The 23,406-nt window shown below is 30.8% G+C and overlaps 1 protein-coding gene across 1 annotated transcript in view; it reads left to right on the top strand.

The window, feature by feature from the left end:
• Window positions 1-321: 321 nt before the first annotated feature.
• The window catches only part of LOC124368001 (cell adhesion molecule 1-like), a 237,714-nt gene continuing 214,629 nt past the window's right edge, over window positions 322-23,406 (top strand). Inside the window, exon 1 of the mRNA XM_046825267.1 lies at window positions 322-433. The gene's annotated coding sequence lies outside the window, so the exon portion shown is untranslated. The remainder of the gene's footprint in view (window positions 434-23,406) is intronic.

Raw genomic sequence — 23,406 nt, 5'->3', positions numbered from 1 at the left:
TGGTAAACTACCAATGCAGCGTTACCAAAAATATATCCTAAGTTTTTTTATTCATTTTTCCTTTTAGTCTTGTTATCATTTCCCACATGCAAGTAGCTTACTTGTTTGATTACTTTTGCGGTAATTGTAATATATAAATGTTGTTCAATCTTATGGGACAACGAGTGTTCTCCAATCACAATTAATTAACAGTAGATCCTGCGTCCTCCCCGGGGTATGGGCTGTCAATCATAACAGCATCGAAGGGTTGCAGGGAGGCAGCAGCAATGCGCATGCTATAGATGCATCGGCCGCTCGTCAAGAGAGGCAGTTTGCCGCGCGCGCTACCCTCGCTAACAACCCTACTGCCGCCGCCGCGACCCACCCTGGTAGTACGTCATCAGTGATACCAATCGGAAATAGGGATTCAGTGAGAACTTTACCGAACTTTTATGTAAGTCTTATTACTTCTGTACAAACCTCCTATATTTCGTAAATAACATTATCCTTTGGGAATACTAGTTTTGTGATGTTGGATGTTTATCACATAGTGTAAACATTTTTACGTTTGATAATTATGTCCAGAAGTCATAGGTCTTCATGTGAATCGAAGAACATTTGACATAACTGTTGTCTATTGAATATACAATAAACACGTTACTGACTTCAACTTGAATGTTGGTCAAGTTTCCTTAACTAGGCATTAATTATTTATTAATGGTGAACATTTTAGATTATTCCTGAGAGTTTCTAACTCGGAGTACTCTAGTAAACAAACAGTGTCGTGTGTTTGTTCATGTGGTATCGAATTTCAGGAAGAATATTTGTATATTATGTTTATCTATACGATAATATAACTGTGCTTACTTGTACTGTTATTGCATAACTGAGAACGATTCCTGATTAGTCAATTAAAGGAATGAAAAATTACCACCGATAGAACATATAGTTTGTGTTATTAATATTAGAAATAATTACAATCTGATTGAAAATAAAGCTGATTTAATTCAAATAATTAGCTCTTCCCTATTACTTGTTCTGATTTTTGAAAAAGTACTGATACCCATGCATCACGATCATCAGCTGATATGAAGAACAACGAAATCTGTAACCGATATATCATTACTTGTTCATTAAAAAAACACATTTGGTTACACAATTTTCTGAAAAAATTGCTTCAATTTCAATATATTTTAAAAAGGGAGATCAAATTAAAAGCTATTTATTTTAACTGGAAAATTTAGGGGGGACCACGTGGCTTTTCTTCGCCGCTAATCTAAACATATACCATTAAAAGAGTTTTTTGTACGCGATTTTAGAAACTTATGTTTATCATTTTCTGTACTCATTTGTAATTAATGAAAAGCTCTTAAATTTCAGCTGAACCGTTTTTGGAATTGAAATACGTCCGACAATTGAGATTGTCCCCACGAGCTTTCAAAGATGCATTAATAATTTTATGAAGATTACTTTTATGTAATATAAAACAACCGAATACTGAAACACGCGTGTTACTCAGGTACTCATTCAACTTATCAACTCAATTTCAGCTTTTAAACTTTATAGTAATGCCATCATTACTATAAAGTTTAACAAGTTATCTGCGGCAGACACACTAATGGGATGTAGCCCCTTGAAACAAACAAGAACAATCTGTATATATCAGAAGTGTAGGTGTAAACCATGAGTATTATACTAGGAGAGTTGGGCGATGAACCAAATAAATAGCTTTGTAACTAACCAAACAGTTAAAAATAATGAAAATGGATATGAAGGTCAATTATACAAAAGTAAATGTAATTATGTAAGTCCTAGACCAGCCAGATTTATTTATAAAACTTATTCTGTGGGAGTTATTAAATGTGGTGTTCGTAGTAATACAGTTCACGTTGAAAATGTCACGCGGATAACAATGTCTCGATCTTACAATTAAACTATATAGGATTCCGGTCCATTATGAAGGAAAAGCGTATCCCTGGCTCATCACTAAGTAAAACTATTCTTCCTGTGAGAGGTCGAATGTGTTATTAGTTGAATATTTCTAAACTCAATTAAGATTAAGGCAAGGTTAAATGTACGCACACGAATCCCCACCCATGCTTTAACGTTTTATTCATAATGACTAAACCATATAACTGTAATATTGTATGTAAGTTTTTGCAGAATTAGCATAAATTTCAGCTCATTGCTATTATTTACCTCCCGATCGAAAAAAATTAATATCGCATATCTGTATCTGTAATTAAGATTTCCTTAGAAATTTGCTCTATTTAAAAATTTTAAACAGCGTAAATATAAGAACCTTCAGTTTTAAAACAGATTATCAATTCAGTTATCAATGAGGAGTTGATGAGTAATACTGTTGTAGGTATATTGCAGCCATATTCCTCATTCAAACTGAAATTCTCACAGTAGAATAAGCGGGATAAATAACTTGAGATATTTTTGAAATTTCGTAGTAATCCTAATGTTTATACTGGACCTTTCATAAGCACTAATAATTAACTAATAGGACTATGATTTTTTGCATAAATGTTTTATTTAACTTGTCAAGAAGTTGAATTGTTATGATTATCTACCTGTTACATAACTAGGAATTAGACTAGCGTGGTACATAATGGTACATAATTCCGAAATAACGAGACATTTTCCGATACTGATCAACTGGCAAATCAGTATACACGTACCATAAGCCTTTGGTTGAAACCACGTATAATAGTAATGGTTTTACCGTACACGCTCAGTTCCAATAGGCTTAACTTGGACACTAATTAATGTAAGAGTATCCGCGTACCTGAATACCGAGGGTTTTACAAATAAAATGCATTGAGATCTGCACATTTGTCTGTTATTCATTTAGTATACAATTAGTTGTAACATTGTACAACTGTAGAGATGGGGATTATCTTTATCTCCAGAATGTTAAGACAAGTTGAATTTGTTGATACTGCACTCAATTTAGACATCACCTTTTGCTGGATGTGCTTAAATAATTTTTGTTTAAATAGTTTTTCATAAAGGCGTAAGAAATAAGATTTCTCTAAAAAACCGTCAAACTCGCTCGTTTAGGTGGAGGTCAACAAAAGTGGGTTTCAATAGGGTTAAAAATATGATAAGTGATAATAATTTTTGGCACATTTTATTTTTGGCTTGACACCCTAAACCCTTTGACAGAAACTGAAATTAATATTAAACCGGAGTCAACATGAATAGACAGATAAATTTCCTTGCTTTCATTCTATTTCTCTAGTTTTATTACAGACATATAAATATTTATGTCAAGTCTGACGGTTGGTTTTAACTACATAAAACTATGAAAAATATTATTGTTTATTATTTATAATCACTTTTATGCATTTTGAAACTTCTTCAAGGCTATACTTTAAGGAAAGGTTTCTCTATCGATTTCTAAAATAACTAAGTTTTGTGCTTATACAGTTCAAACCGACTTATTTCCTTATTTCGTTATTTGTATTGGTACCAGTATTAAAGCACGAGTAAAAACTTTTCTAATATACAAATACAAATTTTAAACTAATCGATGACTGGTGTCATAAAAGAGTTTATTAACCATTTATAATAAGTTAAAAATGATAATTTTACTTTCAAATGTTCTCTAATACTTCATAGATATACAAAAAACTTAAACATGCGTATTTTTTATTGCTTGCAACTTCTAATTTTCTTGGCTCTCGTCCTTTTAAACAGTACCACATTTGTCTTTGCTTTCTGCTTTTGTTAATCAACCTAGTTTTCAACTATGGTAATAGTTTTTGAAATTTTGGAAGACTATAGAAAAAAAGTGCTATCTAATATAATAGTTAAAGTTGCAATGGAGATCGCTTGGTAACTATTCGACGGATAACTGTTCAATTCAATAACTAAAATAGTCAAACTAGTTCTCCTAATTGCTTACTATTAAACAATGCCATAGTACCCAGAATAAAATATCCCAAATTATATGTAGCAAATTTACTTATGAACTACGATATTTTATCTGGAATAAGATATTATTATAACATTTCGATACTTTTAACTAGTTTTCAATAATATAATTGCATTAGTGTTTTATAAATATAGTGGAGACAACATTTTCAGATATGTTTTGAATGTCCCAGCTTGTCATGCTTACGTCAACTTATTGGCACTTGGTGTAGCACCAGATAATTGTCAATTGGATGATTTCATGTAGATTGCACTATCACAGGACGTATGACTTAGTAGTGCAGCAGCACAGCTTTTATCGTCACAACCATATTAGGATTGCTACCAAATATTTCGACTCCCTAGCATCAAGGCAGTAGATTTCCTACGTTCAAGTGATTTCTGACTCAAAAAATTTAAAAATATTGAGATCGAAACATCTTTATGTGTAATAATACTCTTCTGTCAGTACACGAGGAAGTCAGTCGCATTTTGTATCTTATTCAATATTTTTGTACGGGTAAACTTATGAAGCTCGAATCGGAATATCAACAATGATAAGATTTTGATTAAGAATGAAACGGACTTCGATCACAGGCACTATTTAAAAGTACCTTATTTATAAATAGAATCCAGAGTAGAATCTAGTAGATATTTTTAACTAGTGAACATCGGTTCTACAAACTAGCATCTCAATCAAACTGCTTCGTCAAGGACGATTATGACAACTCGAGTCACTCGATTATCAATAACGTTCCTCAAAATTAAGAGTGCCGAATTGGGCTTGAGAGTAGCGATTTTAGTGAAAAATATCCAATTGGCGATACTAATTCACGAGGTTTAAAAAATGAGAAATTTTTGTGTCGTGTATAAATAAGTAATTCTCTTTGGTATCGGTTTAGTTTTGTCTTATTTTTATCGTTTTAACCCTGAGGATGTTCGGCAAAGCTAAGACAGGACTAAAGTTTTAATTTTTTCTAGGAATGTATTTTAAAACCAGTGTGAACATACCTTGAAATTACTATATTTTATGTTATGTAGAATGATAACACTTATAAATCTATGTAGCAGCCATTTCAAAATATCTGTACGGTATTTTCTTCCAGCATATTCGCAAGGAAACTCCAGTGGTTTAGTAGGAAACGGAATGAAAATCAGCTGTTAATAATAATGTAGAAGAAGTGTGATAATGACCTACCGAAAACAATTCTGCGAAATAATATCTGTCCTCTTCTTAAACCATTCCCAAAGCCAACGCGTGCAATACACAACACTGGCAAGCTTCTTTAGTTATCTGTTAGATCGTGCTTTTGTATTGTTCCCTCATTCTTATCAATGGGTTAAATAAACTGCGATAGATAGAAACAAAAAAACAGCGATAAATATCATGTCAACATATTTTCGTAAAATTGTAACGGGCATTGCTATCAAGACGGCAACTATATACATATATTAATTTATAAATTTGATAGTGACAGTGAAATATGGGTGTAAGCGGACGTTATTGTGACTTTTTCGTACCTTAATAAAAAATCAGATCAAAGATAGAACCACTAAAAAAATAAAAAAAAAATAAATTATGAAATATAAATGGTTTTGGTATTGGTTTTAATTACTGCTTTGGTGAGTGAAATATGAAAAAAACAGAACTTATCCATACACTTTTACTATGTAAAGGAAAGGGTAAGTTCTTAGTAGTAGGTTAAGTTTTTGATTATAATCTAAAATTTATTTTTTAGATCACGATTTGACGATTAATTGGGTTGCTAACAATGCAAACATTATTGTTCTTTTAGTATTGGTATTTTAATCAATAAAACTGTGCCATGTTTCAACATATTTTATAACCATTTTTTAAATTTCCTACGTTACGTATGTGAATATTTGAATAAGAAAACATCATTTAATTATATATAACTAAGATATATATAATCTTAATTACGAGCGCTCCTATGTATGTGCGATATAGACAGTTGACATAAAACTAAAGTTTACTGGTAAGTAGTGGTGTATTGGTTAGTGCGCACAAACAATAAGTAAAATGTACGCTGTCGAAGTAAGTACTAAACAAAGTTTGCTTTATTGAAGGTTAAATTCTTATAGTAGTTCTTAATACATTTCATATACCTATAATACCATAACATTCTATTTTATTTTGTAAATATGACATGAAACCATCCAATGGGAATATTTAAAATCATACTTTAGCTAATAAATAGGACTTTATATAAAACGAATACGATATTCATTACTTACACCAATACCGCCAATTATGAGATATACCAAATTCATTAGTACACATATTTCTGACTCTCGTTGTGGTATAGGGAGTAAATAGATTTCCCGCATTCCAAAATGACCAATATTAAGACTACTATGAGGAACTTTTCTTCAGCTCAAAATCTTCAATCTAAAAGCGATATGCTGGAAACTATTAATATTTAAGACATTGAAAATATTCCTCTTGGTGCATCGCATTGTTATTATGTGTGCTTGGATTGGGACAGCTTTTATTTACAATTCAAATATACAGTTTGTTTCCAAATTGATGTATGATCATTTGGTAACATTATAATTGCAAGTGGTAACAAACATACTCCTTGCTAGTTACACTCAATACACGAATGTTTTCGTCACTGCCTGACGCATAATTTGGGGGTGCTTTTTCCCTACTTGTATCCTCCATATTATCTAAAAGAATGATTATGCCAAATTTAAAATTTTAACTCTAAAGAACGTACTAGGTGCATTTGAAACGTAATATATATATATATATATATATATATATATATATATATATATATATATATATATATATATATTCCCTACAAAATGTTTATAGAATAGGGCCAAGTGTTTTGTTTATTTAAGCCCTATGCAAATATGGTTAAAAGAGACGTATTGTTTAAATTCTTGAAAATGATGTCTAAGATTCTTTATTTAAAACGTTTAGGAGAGAAATTTTGAATTAGTTGTAGCTCTCATGAGATTTGCTTTCGGCCCAAATTCAAATGTAAATGTCACATTCTCACCGCTAGAATTAGTGTGAAATTCTCTAACATTGATTTTAAAATTCAACCCGCATTCTATTCTCCGCCTTCAGTACGGAGTTAAGATTTGTAATCATTGGTCCCTGTAGAAAACTTAGAATTTTATGGATAGAATAAGTGTACTCTTGGTTTACAATCCATCAAATTATACTATCTATATTTTCCTTGAGGAATAGTAGAAATTAGTTTTTTATTAAAATTTTATTTCTATTTCCTTAGGTTTTTATTACAATAACTCTATATAAAAATTTGTAAATTTACACTGTATGATAAGTTTTAACTGTAAAGGTGCAATTGATAAAAACAATGAAACGTCTCAACTGCAACTGCAGTAGTCGCAACGTAAACTAACTCACAGGGATATCTATTATCTGAAGTACTTTTCAGCGGAAGGAAGTTTGTATTACAGAGGGAACGAATCTTTTGTTGAATCAGATAAAATGGTTGTAAACCGAACTTATGGCAGTACTTTGGCTGCGTCGCCATTCCGATAGCAACATATTCAGCTTAACTCTGTTTTTATTGTAAGAATAGAGCCGGTTGTTTCTGAGCAATATAAACGTTCTGATTTCTTTTGCACAAGCAATAAGATCTTAATTGTTAATTGTAAGATCTTAACCTAAAAATGTTTAAACAGTTGCAGATGGAAGCAATTAGTATGATCATACTTATGCAAGTTGTCCGAAAATTATAAATATATCCCCATAATACATAACCACATTAATGTTTGTCAAAGATAAATCTATGTAATGGCGAAAATTGTAATAGTGAAAAAAGAAGCAAGCTCACAAATGAACTAAGTGTCCTTTGTTTGAAGGTTATTTTTGACGATGGAAGGATTGTGAAAGTAACAGGATTTTTCCGGACATTTGCCATCGTTCAGTGAAACAATAAATCAGTAACACTACGTTTCGAGATCTGCAATCTGATCTCTTCTTCAGGTAAAGAACTAACCTAATACATAATATTACAAACTAGGTTAAAATAAACAAATCTTACCAAAGCGTTGTGGCACGCCTAAGTCAGGAATCACAACCTAAGATTTGTATAGATTTGATTTGTAAGATTTGTTTATTTTAACCTAGTTTGTAATATTATGTATTAGGTTAGTTCTTTACCTGAAGAAGAGATCAGATTGCAGATCTCGAAACGTAGTGTTACTGATTTATTGTTTCACTGAACGATGACAAATGTCCGGAAAAATCCTTTTTCCTTCACGAACTAAGTGTTTTGAGATATATAATAGTATGTGTCCCACAGGAAGGTTTTAAACATTTAAATACTAGTTTTTACTATCAAAACCCTCAAAGAGTGTAAAATAATTTTAGAAAAAACTGCCTTTAAACACTCTTATAATGTTTTTAAATTTTAAGTCTACAAAAGTTCAAAACTAGTTGACTAGATTTTACTCTAGTCTTCAATATATCAACGTGCAATCAAACGAATGTGTTAAAAGAGTCACTGTAATAACTAGAATGAGTGTTAAATTTAATTGATATTTTCTATACATTGAAGAATAATAATATTGTTATTTAAGCTGTTTTAAATCTTTTATTTTTAGGTTTATTACCTAGATGTAAAAAGATTTACTCGAAAAATAAAAAAATAAGGCGATTAATATTATATTTGTTACAATGAGTAAATGATATGCTAAATAAAACAGTTTAGATTATATAATATTTTTAATTTATTTAAATTTCTACTTGTTCGGTGTATTTATTTTATTTGAAATATGAAGCGTAATCTTTAGTTTTGCAGTACTTTAAGACTTTTATTTAAGCGTGATTTTTAAAACTATAGTATGTTATGACTGCAAAACTTAATGCTTTAAAAATAATAAAACCTTCACAGTCACATTGGCCATATGACATTTAAACTTACGGTCACTTCAAAGTTTATACTTTTTAACAGCCTCTTTAAATATAGGTCTAAGTATTGTGGTGAAAGTTTGTCAAATTATTTACTATAATCATTGTAATATTCATCCTAACTGATACCTTGTTAAAGAAATCGTGTAGAATTTCGGTTGTAATTATATATACTTGCTTATCTGCAGGATATATTAACGCCAGAGATTGTTTCAAAAGATAACGCACTTTATCGTACTTTTACTTACCGTATTTTCCGTGGATAAGTAAACACACCAATTAAAAAATCTATACCAAACTTATCTCTATTAGAAGGACAATACATCACTAATTTATCATACGATTATATTATGACTTTAAAGTTTATTTAACCCCATCCTTATATATCTTTAGTCATCTTTTGAACATACGCCTTGATATAATGCTAACTATTAAGATTTCTTTGTAACCACTAAAAGAAGGGTACACATAGGAGTGGTTAGAGAAGTAGAAATGTAGACGGACATTGCCATTAATGGCTATTGATATAGGTATTAGGGGGAAGAGTTCTCCACAATAAATTCATTGAGGCAATAAACGTAAAATATTGTCCCATTTTGGCGGATAATGGCATTGCGTACCGTGATTGTGGCTTCCAGATTCCGGTAATCTAATTGAGGGCATTTGTTTTATTGTGTTTCCCCGCAATAGCTTTGTAATCAAAGTGTCGTTTAATTACCATGTAAAAACTTTCCAATGATAATGCTTCATGTTCTTGTAAAGGTAAATCAACTTATTTTTATGTGGTGGTACCATTATGTAAATTTGGTAGTAAATCATTTATAAAAAAATATTATTTTGTAAAATCCATAAATTTAGAGACGTATAGTTCAAGCGTTATATGGTACGTTTAAACACATATAACTAATTTTGTATGGGTAAATGCCTGTAAAATAAAAGTTATATTAATTATTACAATAGCTATATTATTTATGATAATATGAATAGCCTAATTATTAATCATAAATAATATTAAATATTAATCAGATTTGTGGCATCCCTGTATATCCATGCAACTCTCAAGAGAAGAGTCTGTAGTCTAATTACATGGCAGCGGCCACAACGTTAATGCTCATTTCCTTTTATTAGGAGATAATCAGTCCAGACCACCAACATTTCGTTGTTTTTATGTACATGTCTTTTTACCTAACGAAGAGGATATATATCTATCCCAATAATGTACTGTTAAACACGTGTAAAATATAACGATGTCGAATGTCAAAAATCCTATTATATGTTACAAATTCAGTGCTACAAAAAAATTAACAAACGATTTATAACATTTTCCATGAATTTCTGTATGGCATTACATTTTCCTTATTAAATTTTCCCCGAATGGAAGGCAATTACTAAGAATAATTTGCAAAAATAAAGGCAGCAAAATAAAGGCAACAAGCTAACTTCCGCTTAATGATATGTAAAACTATATGAGTTCTCTTATATAAGTGTGTACAGCTCCCAACCTAAGTTCAGTTCTACAATAAACTGGTAAATCCATTACAAGATTAGTTGCACATAATCTGAGCAAACTGAAGGCTTATCAAAGCTGTCATAACCTAAGTAGCCGTATTTAAATGCAATAGCTTCTCAGAATTTTATTTAGAATACACGAATCCTGGAATTAATACAAAGAAAATGCATGACATAATTGCATAGTTTTTATTTAATCATTAGGATAAAAAATGAACGTTACAATTTAGTGAATAGAAATTTGCGGTTTTAATTAATTTTCTGTTCATTAGTTTAAAGACATTTAAAAGAATTTCCTGGAAACTATAATATGTTATCTAAAAACAGCTATGGCCATTTTTGTTTGCTAATGGATTATGCTTCTGTGGTCATTGATTTAAGTACAATTATTGACACAATATCGTGAACTCAAAACTTTACAAGAAGGCATTTCTATAACCAATACTGTAAGTAGGAAGTGTCCATACCACCAAACTCTATTACAACTCAAATTGGGGTCATATTAGCCTAACTACATCGGAGAGTTTAGTGAGGGCCGGCAGTATAATTGGGAGCGGTATAGGGGATTATGAAGTGGATTTGGCGGGTATCAATAGATGGAAATATACGTACGTTTTTAATTAAATTTTTATATATTTATATAAACATTTAGAGAATTATAAACATTAATTTAAAAGTAATTTTTTAATTAAAAAATAATAATGGTTACTCAGAACAGAAAAGAGGTACAACAGGTGGTAATAAAACAATTTAAATGATTAAATACGTACGAACCTTAATATTTGGTTAATTTTGTAGCTCTAATTTCACTTCTGACACAAACCAGATATAATTAAAGTTTAAATTTTGAACATTACTGAACCTGCAGATGAAATAAAAATGGTTAAGCAAATTCAAACTATGAAATATTTTACTTTCTGTTTATACAGCCCTGTACATCATATTGAAAGTATTGATATTTACTATAATTTTTATATAAATTTAAATATTTAAATTGATATTTACATGAACATTTGTCAAACTATTCAAATAGTAGACATAAATTAAAGAAGTCTTATTTTAACAGGAGAAGTTAGGGCTAAGTATTAGACATTTTTATCAACAAATTCTATACTATGATTCTGCTAGAGAGATTATTAATACCTTGTAATATTTAAAGGTCTTAGTTTTGAATACTAAAACGACGATAGAAAATAAAATTTGGGAAGTGTTTTATATTAAAAGAACAAGTTGATTCCAATTATGTATTAAACGAAAAACTAAGAATGACAAACTATTATAGGATATTCTCAATAGTTTATGTGGGTAACAATAGTTGGATTAAGAAACATTTGTTTCTGATTTAATGTCAATTAAAGTGAATAAATGTAGGCTTTGTCCTATATTTACGAAGTTCGGATTGCTATATCCTTACATGTGAGTGACTGCAAATGATATACCTGATGTTTAAGGTTGGATCACTATTGCACACGAATGTTATCGATGTTTCTACTAAGTTTCGGCTAAATCAAATGACTATAGAGCGCTTTTAGGTTTATCGAAAGAAATAATATGCTATTATTTTATTTCTTAGCCTTACTTAAGTACGCTTGGTGGCGTAACTAACATTAAAGTCTTCTGGTTCTCATCGCGTCTAAATATTACTTACTCAAATAACATAGCAATATTTTAGCCTCTCTGTGAAGAGCATCCTCATATAACATTTATTACACAAAAACTGACTAAACCGGTTATCGGTTAACATCTCATAACTGAAGATGAGTCACCATAGTGGTTACAAAGTAATTCAAATAGTTTATATGAAAGTAATGTTTCAATGCGTTACGAACCGCGTCTTTGATGCTAATAAAATATCATGATAAAATATCTCAGAGTTGGCTACTGTAATTAAAACAATTTTTTCATCAAAGCAATAAACAATGCTTATCAGTTATTTGTATGACCTGAGATTCGTGAACTGAATTATACATGCAATTTACTTTAACGCCTTTAGCTAATAAATCAGATGAAAATCAATTAAAAGACTTTTCTATTATAATTGATCCTAATCACTTTCATGTATACCATCGTGGGGTATAATTAGGGTGTGATCCAGTGTTTACAAACCATCCAAGGGGAAGGGACGAAGCTGTTGTTTGGTCAGCTTAATTAATAGTAATTAAGACATCAAATTAAACAATAACAAATAATGTTGGAGCTTTCTAAACTAATTAATCACTATATTTTTTTAAACGATTTAACTAATTCAAGCATTATTGTAATTTTATTCAACGAATATCCACTATTATCATGACCAGTTATTTTTCGTTTGTGATATGGAAAAATGTCTTTACTCTTCCTCTTGTTTTACTCATTTAAGAATATTGTGTAGAACGTATATTAATGTCACTATTGTACTCAATTTATTAAATGTTTGAAATCAACGTGAGTGAGAAGTTTTTATCGTGTAGTAGCTTGTATCTTTTATTACTTTCTTGTCACTGCTTAAAAGCCGGTTATTTATATTCTAATATCTAGATGTTACGAGAATTGTTCTGAAAATCAATCCATCTGAAAAACGTTTAAATAAATACATATTTTAAATTTATTTATTTATAGACCGTATTATAGCTATGAACCACAATAACGAAAACATTTCATGAAAAGGGCAAAAATGTAGAAACATGTGCAGTTTCGCACACTTCTATTGTTTTTGTACCTATGTAGTGATCCGATATGAGCTCTAACCAGCTGTTTCGATTCTTTTGTCACTTCATTGACGGTTTAAGTTTTCGATTAAGTTCGTTCTTTAACAATTTATGTCATCCTTCAATAGGATTCTCAATTTAAATTCTAGTGTGGCAAAGGACTTTACCTCTGTGAACAAAGCTAAACAATAATTACAAATCATTAGCATGTATGAAGTTGACGGATCACTATTTATGTTACATGATAATCTTGAAACCCCTCTGCTGACCATAACAGACCATATGTGGCAGAGCAAGTAGGCTACTTGGCATTCTATCACGAGCTGCTAAGAGTGCAGTCTCTACGTACACCATTACATTTATTTTAAAATACATTTTGTAGTCGATTCTCCAGTAAGCTTCAGTCTCATGAAAGCCTTACAACTAGGTCTGCTAAAAAAATACCGAGACTTTTTAATTTTCCGTGGGTTACGTATATTCTTTTTTGTGTTATGTTGGTACACATGTCTCGGACATATACCAACAAGTTTGGCTATTTTGAATATTCTTTTGATTGATGAAAACTGATTTCTTGCACGTTTCGTGGCTCGTCTTCGATTTGTGCCTTTTCAAAAAAATTGGATAAAATAATCTCTAATAAATTTTGTGTTAAAAACGAAATTAAGTGCGCGGACGCATTCCGAATGTTGACTGTGGCTTATGGAGAAGCTTCTTGGAACCGAAGCAACATTTCTCGGTGATACACAATGTTCTCAGAGGGCCGAGATCATGTGAACGACGACCAGCGTGCCGAAAAAATTGATGAAGTGCAGAAAATAGTACTGGCCAATCGTCGAATAACCGTTTGAGAAGTTGCTGAGAAGCTGAAATATATAAACTAGCTCACGCGAATCGTTTTTTTTTCCAATTATCTAGGCATTAGATGGGTCGTTGCGAATAACATTGCTAATGGATTTGGAGCTGTTGGACTCTGACCGCGATGACCCAAATTTGCTCTAGAGGGTCATAACCGATGACGAGTCATGGTTTACGGTTATGACGCCGAAACTAAAGCTGAATCATCCCATTGGAAACTGTTGCCAAAAAGCGCCAAAAAGCGCGCTAAGTTCCGCCGAATATGAAATGTTTGCTTAAAGTTTTTTCTTGCAAGGATTTCTTACAAGGAAAATATTGCTCAGTGGTCACCCATCCAAGCAGCAGCCACGCTCGACATTGCTTGATTCGGTTATCTCATGATAACCGCTATAATCGCTACACTGCACCATTTGCAGTATATAGGGTATCAAATATTTAATTCAAAAGATTCCAACAATATTATTGTTATTGTTTGAGTTAAAACTAATTAATGGTAATCGGGTTAACCATTATACTCTAGTTTTGTTTGTAAACATTTGATTGTCCCACATACGCCCCTGGCTGCGGCCACTTAATCCAAACATGGTGTTAGTTACATTTATTACCTGAACTCATACAGAAATGTTTTTGTGATATTATTCAAGTATTTTTTAATTTTATTGTATATATGTTAAAGTCGCCAAATTATTTTATTTATTAACTTTTCCTCATCCATAAAATATAATAAATCCATCATATAACACTCTTATTTTTTTAAATTATAAGTAAAGTTATATCTGTCACTCAAACAAAAGGTTTAGATAAGATTTACGCCTCGGTTTTAATTCATTACATTTTTTAAGGTAATGTTTCATAATGAATCATACGGATAAATATCTGGAATCATGCATTAGTAAAGACTGTAATATGATCTTACTTTGATAGTTATAGTTGGATAAAACTTTGTAAAATACACGATAACACTTCACCCGTAATTAAAAATAGTAAAAAATTTCACAAATAAAATTGGAAAAGCCAAAATAAATTGTATATAATTTATTCACTAAAGTTCTTATACTATAACAATTTGTAACTGCCAATGAGGTCATATTAAATCAAAATAGCCCGTGATTAAAACTTCTTGTATTTGATATATTTGATCGCCTTATATGTACAAAAACAATATAAGTGAACACAACCACATATGCACATGTTTCTACATTTTATGCTGTTTTGTATAACTGTATTCATTACTGTGGCTCAAAGGTATGATACGGTGTATAAATAAATACGTGTAAAAAATGCTTGTATTTTTTCAAACCTTTTTCAGATGGATTGGTTTTCAGACTAATTCATCTTACATCATTTATGTATATCATATATTAGTATAATTTCAAGTGACTGATTTTCTAAGAAGTGGAAATGAAAGAATATCAATTATAACATGACTAAAACTTCTCACTTATGCTGATTTTAAACGTAAAATAAATTGAATACAATAGTAACATTAAAATATGTTCAATATAATATTCTACAATTTTTCGAAATGCAAAAGGAGACAGATGTATATGGACAGAAAATAAAGCCTTATTCTTCTGCTCTTCCATATCACCTACGGAAAATAACAGGTCATGATTATGTGGGATAATTCGTTCAATAGAGTAACAATAATTGCTTAAATGAGTTAAACAGTTTTAAAAACATATTGAGTAATTAATTTAGAAAGACCATGACTTGTTAATTTTTTATTGGAAGTCATAATTACTATTAATTAGGTTGACCAAACAACAGCTATAAAATAATTGAAATAAAATAATAACATTAAGATATATTCAACGCAATATAATTGATTTGTTTTAATATATTTCGCTTGAGGTTAGCCAAATATGGTTCATAATAGTGTAATGTACTGGAAATAGTAAAATAATTTAATTTATTTTAATATTTTAATCCAATATACGTGTAGTCTGAACAAAATTCTAGGAAGCTGTTCATATTAAACAAGATAGATTAATGTTTCAGTGGTATTTTTTTCTCAACTATTCACTAGCGAGAGTAGAAAGTTTTTTAAGTTATGTTTGATATAATAATGAAAATCAAGAGTGGTATTTTGCACTTAAACTCTAATTTAGTTCTTATTCAATAAGATTGAACCTTGAACAGTCTTATTAGTTATTTAAATTAATCCATTAATCAAAATTTCTTGAATAAAAATGGTTAATTTGTTAGGTGCACTCTTTAGAAAGACTGTCACGTTTGAGCCAGAACGTATATGTTCACTATTAATATTCTCCCACATGTAGAAATAATTCCCACATAACACCTTTATCTTGTTGTAACTAACGGAATAAAAAATAATAACTAAATCATGTAGGTCGTACCGAAGTTGAATTTACGGTAAATATACTGTAAAGGTTCAGCCTCCATATAACACTGCCAGACACCTTTTGTAACCAAAGAACATTATTCCTACTGAATAATGACAGGGAAGGAGTAAGATACACGAAGTATAGCGTAACATGCTTCTCTGGTGTTTCGTGCAAAGCGTTTAATCAACAGACCCATGTTACTACGTCACATTTCATACGTTTTCATAGTTTTTTATGTTATCGTTGTCACTATGTTTACCCATTAGATTCATGAAAACAAACTTTGCTAACGCACAAACCAATCTCTCGGAACACCATGCATCATCAAATGAACTCGAAGTTTTCTATATATAGACATGAGACTTCATGAGAAATTTCACGTGTATAGGTCAATTTGTCTTTTAAATCTTATAGTCCCGATTAGCCAATCCAAGCATTCTGATAAAATCGAGTGAAATATTAAAATTTTATTTCATAAAGATATGTATTCTCAATACTTATTGTGTTTTTATGAATTAACACTAATTATTACTGTAAAATATTTAGCAACTATGTTAAATAATATTCTAGTGTGATAGAGTCAACAGACAATCAATGTATATTTTGAGCGCATGTGGATGATATTGAATAATTATGTAAATTTTGTACAGTTGTGGTTGTTATGGTTTGGGTGATTGAACATTTATTCAATTCCAAAAACCAGGGCATCATCATAAATAATTCGTTGGTGGAGCGTCAGCGAAGTCTATCACCCGCGGGGTTGGAGACATTTAATATTTGTTTGTCCGCCTGCCCACGTGATGTCTATAGACTTGTACTCTTACATGAAACTTCATTTCTATACAAGCAACACGGATAACATTACATTTCACTTATTTAGGCTTGGCCGAGTATAGGGAACATTCTTACATTAGTGTTATGGGTGACGGTAATTTATAAAAAGTCGTAGTGCAATCACATAACATTTTAACACGCGACATCGTAATACATGTACTATAATGATATGGGCTATAGAGTTTACATTTAGCATGTAATTTCATTGAAGTATATTACTCTGAGCGTTGTGTGGTTTAATACTACATTGTAAGTAATACAATCAGGAAAACCCGTACTATAACTTTTACATATTCAGACAAATATTTGATAAAACATTTGATTAAAATAATCTCTTATAGACAACATCAGAGCGTTATTTCAAATACTTTCTCGTCTCTTAAGTTCTTCTTCATATATGTATATAGGCTATATAATATAAGACATCCCTTCTCCACCTTCACATCACAAGGACAAGTACTGTTGGCTATCATATCATGGAGGGATAATCATTTATAATATTGCCAATAATTTATAAAGTAGAGCATCGCTCTTTTACTTGTAGCTTCGAAATTAATCTGAAATATCTCAAAATACAAATATTCAACTTGTAATCTGACTGATAGTCAAGAAGCCTAGAGCCAATTCCCATTGCATAACCAAAGTACGAGAATTTTCTTGGAATTAAAAAATTCATTATTATCTAATAATATTTTGTGAGAGGATATCAACAGTTTTAAATAAATAAATTTATATATATATATATATGTGTGTGTGTGTGTGTGTGTGTGTGTGCGCGTGTGTGTGTGCGTGTGTGTGTGTGTGTGTGTGCGTGTGTGTGTGTGTGTGTGTGTGTGTGTGTGTGTGTTTGAAGAAATTTCTCCGTTAATATTTCGATAATTTGATAAAAAAATGTTGTTAATGTTTCGACAAAATATAATAAAATATAAAGTATAAAAAGGTAAATTCAGTAAGTTCATACATTAAATTAAATTATTAGACTTAATGTGAAAATGGATCTCAGAGAAATACGGAAAACAGCTGCATAGTTAGAAAGATAAAAATATAGTTCTATAATCCAGTTACGAACAGCTTATCCATGAGGAGTTTCTCAAGTTTGCCTTTGTTTTCCGAGCAAGTTGGTTAAATCCAAGACACAACAATAACTCTCTCTTAGGACAATACTCGTTATCTAGTTAACTAGCTTATGAAAACACAGTTATATTATTAATTAGATATTATTTAAAATGGTTTAAACTCGTCTTAATGTTATTAAACAAACTATACTATCTATACAATCTTTTATTTCATGGATAGGGTTTGTTGGTTAATCACATTAAAGAAGTAAACAACTAACTGAATGAAAAGTAACTATGCAAGATGTAGTTCAGATAGGAGAAATTTCATTACTGGATTTCAAGAAGAGATATTCTAAACAAACCTTATTCTCCAAAAGATTTTACGAAGAAGAGTAAGAGAACCCTTTATATTACTAGTATTGATATACTCTTGTTATCCAGAAAAGGTAATATTCTTAAAAGGCATTGATAAATGAGATAATATTCTTTTCACGAAATTACTACACATTTAAGATCATATTTCATTGTCAACCCAGTTAAAATATGTCTACTTGAATGGTCGAATGCTTACATGATTAAGCGTCAACTTTGACTAGTCAAATGAAGCTGTTCAATATGGGTTCAAGCAGTAGAAATATTGTCACGGACTGATCAACGACGATCTCAACCATCTAATTCTATATAAAATTGTAGGAAGAAACAATAAATTAGTTACTTTTTGTCTCGTAGCCCTGACAAAATTCCATTGTCATATACAAGTCAACTTGTTAACACATTTGGACTAATGCTTGCGCTATTCATAGATAATACTCAAATTCAAAGAAGTAGAAAAAAGATAATACAGAATTTCTCTTTCGTGGTACAAAGCACAGCAGGAGTAAACAATTGGCATCTTTCGACTATAAACAAGAATACTAAGAGGAATCTTGTGATGGGAGGATTATAATAGAAGCAAATGATGCGTTGCCATTTCTAACAACAAAAAACAAACAATGGAATATTCTTGTAATTAGGGACGTTTCCATAACCACCGCCAATTTAAATATAGAAAATCAGTAAATTAGAATATAGATTTATCAGAATCAACGACACCTACTTTGATACAACTGTAGTTGAAATTTGGATTTATGAAAGGTTTGAAGCTCCTTTGATTACATAATTAGTTTCTTACCTTAAAATATCTTGGCTGAGAGTCAGCAAAGACTTTCACTCGAAGGGCTATAAAATTACATTTCTGAATGCCTCTTTAGCGAAGGACGTCTATAGAAAAAACTGACAAAGAATTGTGCTTTGCGCTTCATCTCAGTATATTCAACATGGAGTTCGATGGTGCTTGTCATTTCATGGCGCTTGGATGAGTGTTAATGTGGTGTTTTACATGCTTCTTATAGGTAATTATGATGGTGACGGAACACCCTTAGAATAAATAGGACACTGAGTGCAATCATATGGTATTTTATCACGTCACAGAGTAACACCCGTAGCTATAGAGTTAAAGTTTTGAAGCAACCTCCGCAAATTCTGTTACACAAATCGTACAATCGCAGTCCTCCTATATAAAATATCACTATTATGCTGAGTGGGCTGTGTTAATTTTTTATCTTTGAGGCATTAGCATCACATAGTTATTTTATTAGTAACAGGACAAAACAACTTTATTCCCACACTGATGATGATACTCTTCATCAGTAAAAGTATAACAAGAGCTCTACAGGCTTTTATATGATCCAGCCTGTTTTTTTTTCAGTTATTGTCTTCAAAGGACTGAGCAGAGGACTAACTAAAAGGAGCGTAATTTGTTTTCATCACTACGCAGCAAAAACAAGTGTTTTGCCACAAGAAATAACATACACGTTAACGAACTCTTTGTCGATAGGTTTCGTTACAGGCAGTGTTTTTCCCCCGTTTCCACATCAAACAATAAAGGTTGTAAAGAATATATCCATATTGTTTTCGCGATGCATCCAACCAGAGCAGATCAAAGACTTGATCAATTATAACAAATCCTTATTGCATGGGCAAAATTAAAATCTTTTTGTTCCGCTGTAACTTAGTTTACCAATTTTTTTATAATCCGAATAATAAAAAAATAGTAGTGTGTTATTTGTGGCCTTTTATAATTTTTTATTCCGCATTTATAAGGCTTAAATTGATTCCAATTTAGGAATAAAATAAGGGAAATCAACAGATCTGTTAGCAGTAGTACCTAGTGTGCTCAAGTAACTAGCGTGTGTTCATCGTTTACAAGAGTCGATTCCTTATTATAGGTGTAGCCTAAGCTGTTTAGTGTGTGTCTTAATTAATGTGTGCTTCAAGTTTGTTTTTGACGATGGAACATTTTGAAGGTAACGGAGTTTTCCAGATATTTGCCACGGTTCAGTGACACATTATTGGCCTGAAGAAGGATTATTAATTTGTTTATCAAAAAAGATGAAAAATGTCTGAAAAATGATTTGAGTTGAAATTATTGCCAGTGCCATGATGCAGGGACCGCTAGAAGTTAGCTAATTAAACCACTTCTCCGACATAAAGTGACGTAGTTGTAGTAACCAAGAGATAGTACAACAACGCTAGAGTGAGCTGAAATTAAATATTGCCATGTACCTTCACAACTACCATTCTAATATATTATTTTTCTTTTTATTCTACGAATAAAAATGTCACACGTTAAAGCATTATATGATTATAATGTGTTCACCTACGCATTAATTTATTCTGAAATTTTCTCTGTCATCATTGTTATATATCATTAAAATTTTGTAATATCACTAAGATTCAGCCAAGTCCCATTTAGTTACATTAAAACTTAGTATGATAAAACTTAGCTATATAAATGAAGCTTCGTGGAAACTTGCGGCCAGACTGAAAATGCAATTTTTCCGGCCTCTCGAGTTATAAGATTTGCAAATTGCTTAGAAATTATTGTCTTAAATTGTACAACTGAGTCTTCAAATTAAGTAATTGTATTTTAGAAATAAAATTCTATTGCACATACATACTATTACGAATGATAAAAACGTGTAAGCAATTTCCTTGTACTCTATAGAGATTTTAAACACTGTAATTCAGGGTTTCATTCCTAAAAAGGAAAGAAATATTAATTTATTCTAAAAATTTCTAATTATTTATTAAGATATAGACTTATAGTCTAGGTCCTGAAAAATTGTAGTTTATAAGCGCAAAGTTTATACAGTAGTTTTACTTTTAATCGAACTTCTCTTAGAAGGACATCCTAATATATATATATATATATATATATATATATATATATATATATATATATCTGTATTCTTTAATTAAATTTATATTAAGAATAATACGTTGGAAATCATATAGTTGTAAATATACAAATATTCTTACTATTAGAGCTAGAACAATTTATATTTCCCAGAAATAACAGATCTATTGTTAGAATAAAGACAGAGTTAAGCTGAATATGTTGCTATAGGAATGGTTCCCCAAGACAGGAAACGCAGCCAAAGTACTGCCATAAGTTTGGTTTAAACACCATGTTCTCTGATTCTTTCGCCCTGTAATGCAAACTTCCTTCTACTGAAAAGTACTTCAGATAATAGAAACCCCAGAGTTAATGGACGTTTCGACTATTACAGTTGTAGATGAGACTTTTAAACAAGCCTGTACTATAACTCCATCAAAAATTGTAAGAGATCCATCGCAATTTTCACTTTGTCTTGATAAGAAATTGGGATTAGAAATAAAGCCCCTTATTCGCGTAAATGGAAGCTTTCAAGATATTGGTCTTAATATTGAATTAAAATAACAACGATAAATAATGTTAATATGAATGTTTTATAGAAAGAGAGCGCACCTTTATTTTTTAAAATTTTACTGTAGCATGTATTTATCGATACGTGGCGTTGGATACTTCATGGGCTTAGAGACTTGAGCCTTATGTACTTAGTAATTTTACTATATAATGGACAGTTTTAATATAGAGTTAATTTAAATATGAACATTGTAACATTTTAAAATCGCTATGAAATCTATGGTTTAACGAATAAAATACTTTTTTATCATAGCAAACTGAATTTTACTGGTTAAATAATTTAGTTCGTAGCAGTTGTCATGTTCCAATTATTTTATATTACCAATAAAGTGTTTATAAATATACCTAAACAAATCCAATGTTATTTACCAATTTTTTAAACTTCAAAATTGTTAAAACTCAATTATTCACGGTGACAAAACACGTACACAACCACAAAATCTACATCTAGTAAAGTATTGTGGTTTTCAGAATATTGTTGATAGTCTGTACTTTCTAAGTTGTACCTTGGACATGAACCTGCTTTTGTGATGGACATATATGTTTAAGGATACAGTAAATAAAAATTTTTGTCTCGTATTGTGGTACATGTCCGTAAACAATTTCTAGATTTGCTTATGTACAAGATGCATGTCAAATATCATGTAGTGTAGGTATTTATACGGACATTGACCTTATTGGTATTTTTCACAGGCATTAGTGTGAAATGTTCTCCACAGTAAATTCATCGAGGCAATGAAAGTAATCTATTATCCCATTTTGGCGGATAACGGCATTGCGTACCGTGATTGTGGCTTCTAGATTCCAGTAATTAAGAGCATTTTATTGTGTTTTCCCGCAATACATTTCTAATCAATAAGTAGTTTAATAGCCCTGTAAAAACGCAGTATGAGACTTCCTGAATGAGTAATAATTCATTTTTATAGGGACCATTTCTGCAGCAAAGCAGCATGATTTATGTTAACGCCTTCCCTTGGCCTGAATGGATTTCATTTTGCTTGGATCAAGTCAAAATTATGGAAGATACAATAAAAATTCGCGTTTTGTCCCAAACAAGAGCCTTGAATTGATAAAGACATTGTTTAGTAAACAAACGGTTAAATTATAAATACAATTAATACTAATGCAAAATAATTTTTATTATATATTACTAAATGTTAATAAAAACACTACTTTTTCCAAATTGTTTATTTGTGGAGTTGCCTGAAGATGAAACCTTTGGTTTCGAAAGGCCTCGTCCGAAAAATAAACAATTTGGAAAAAGTAGTGTTTTTATTAACATTTAGTAATATTTAAAGAATTTTCCAATTGCTCCAAGAGTCTACAATTTTTATTAATGTTTAAGAACAAATACAAAACTATTATCTTTACTCTAAACCGCGTGTGGAAATGTTCATACATTCGTCTTTGTGTAAATATGATACTACAGTATCCAACTAGAATAATGAATAGACTAATCCATTACATTAGAAGAAAGAGCCAGGAAATAATTAAAATAATACTTCTG

This window comes from Homalodisca vitripennis, chromosome 8 (assembly GCF_021130785.1).
Source record: "Homalodisca vitripennis isolate AUS2020 chromosome 8, UT_GWSS_2.1, whole genome shotgun sequence".
Classification (NCBI taxonomy): Eukaryota; Metazoa; Arthropoda; class Insecta; order Hemiptera; family Cicadellidae; genus Homalodisca; species Homalodisca vitripennis.
Note: the sequence above shows the minus strand (reverse complement) of the source record. Positions and strands in the feature narration are given on the sequence as shown.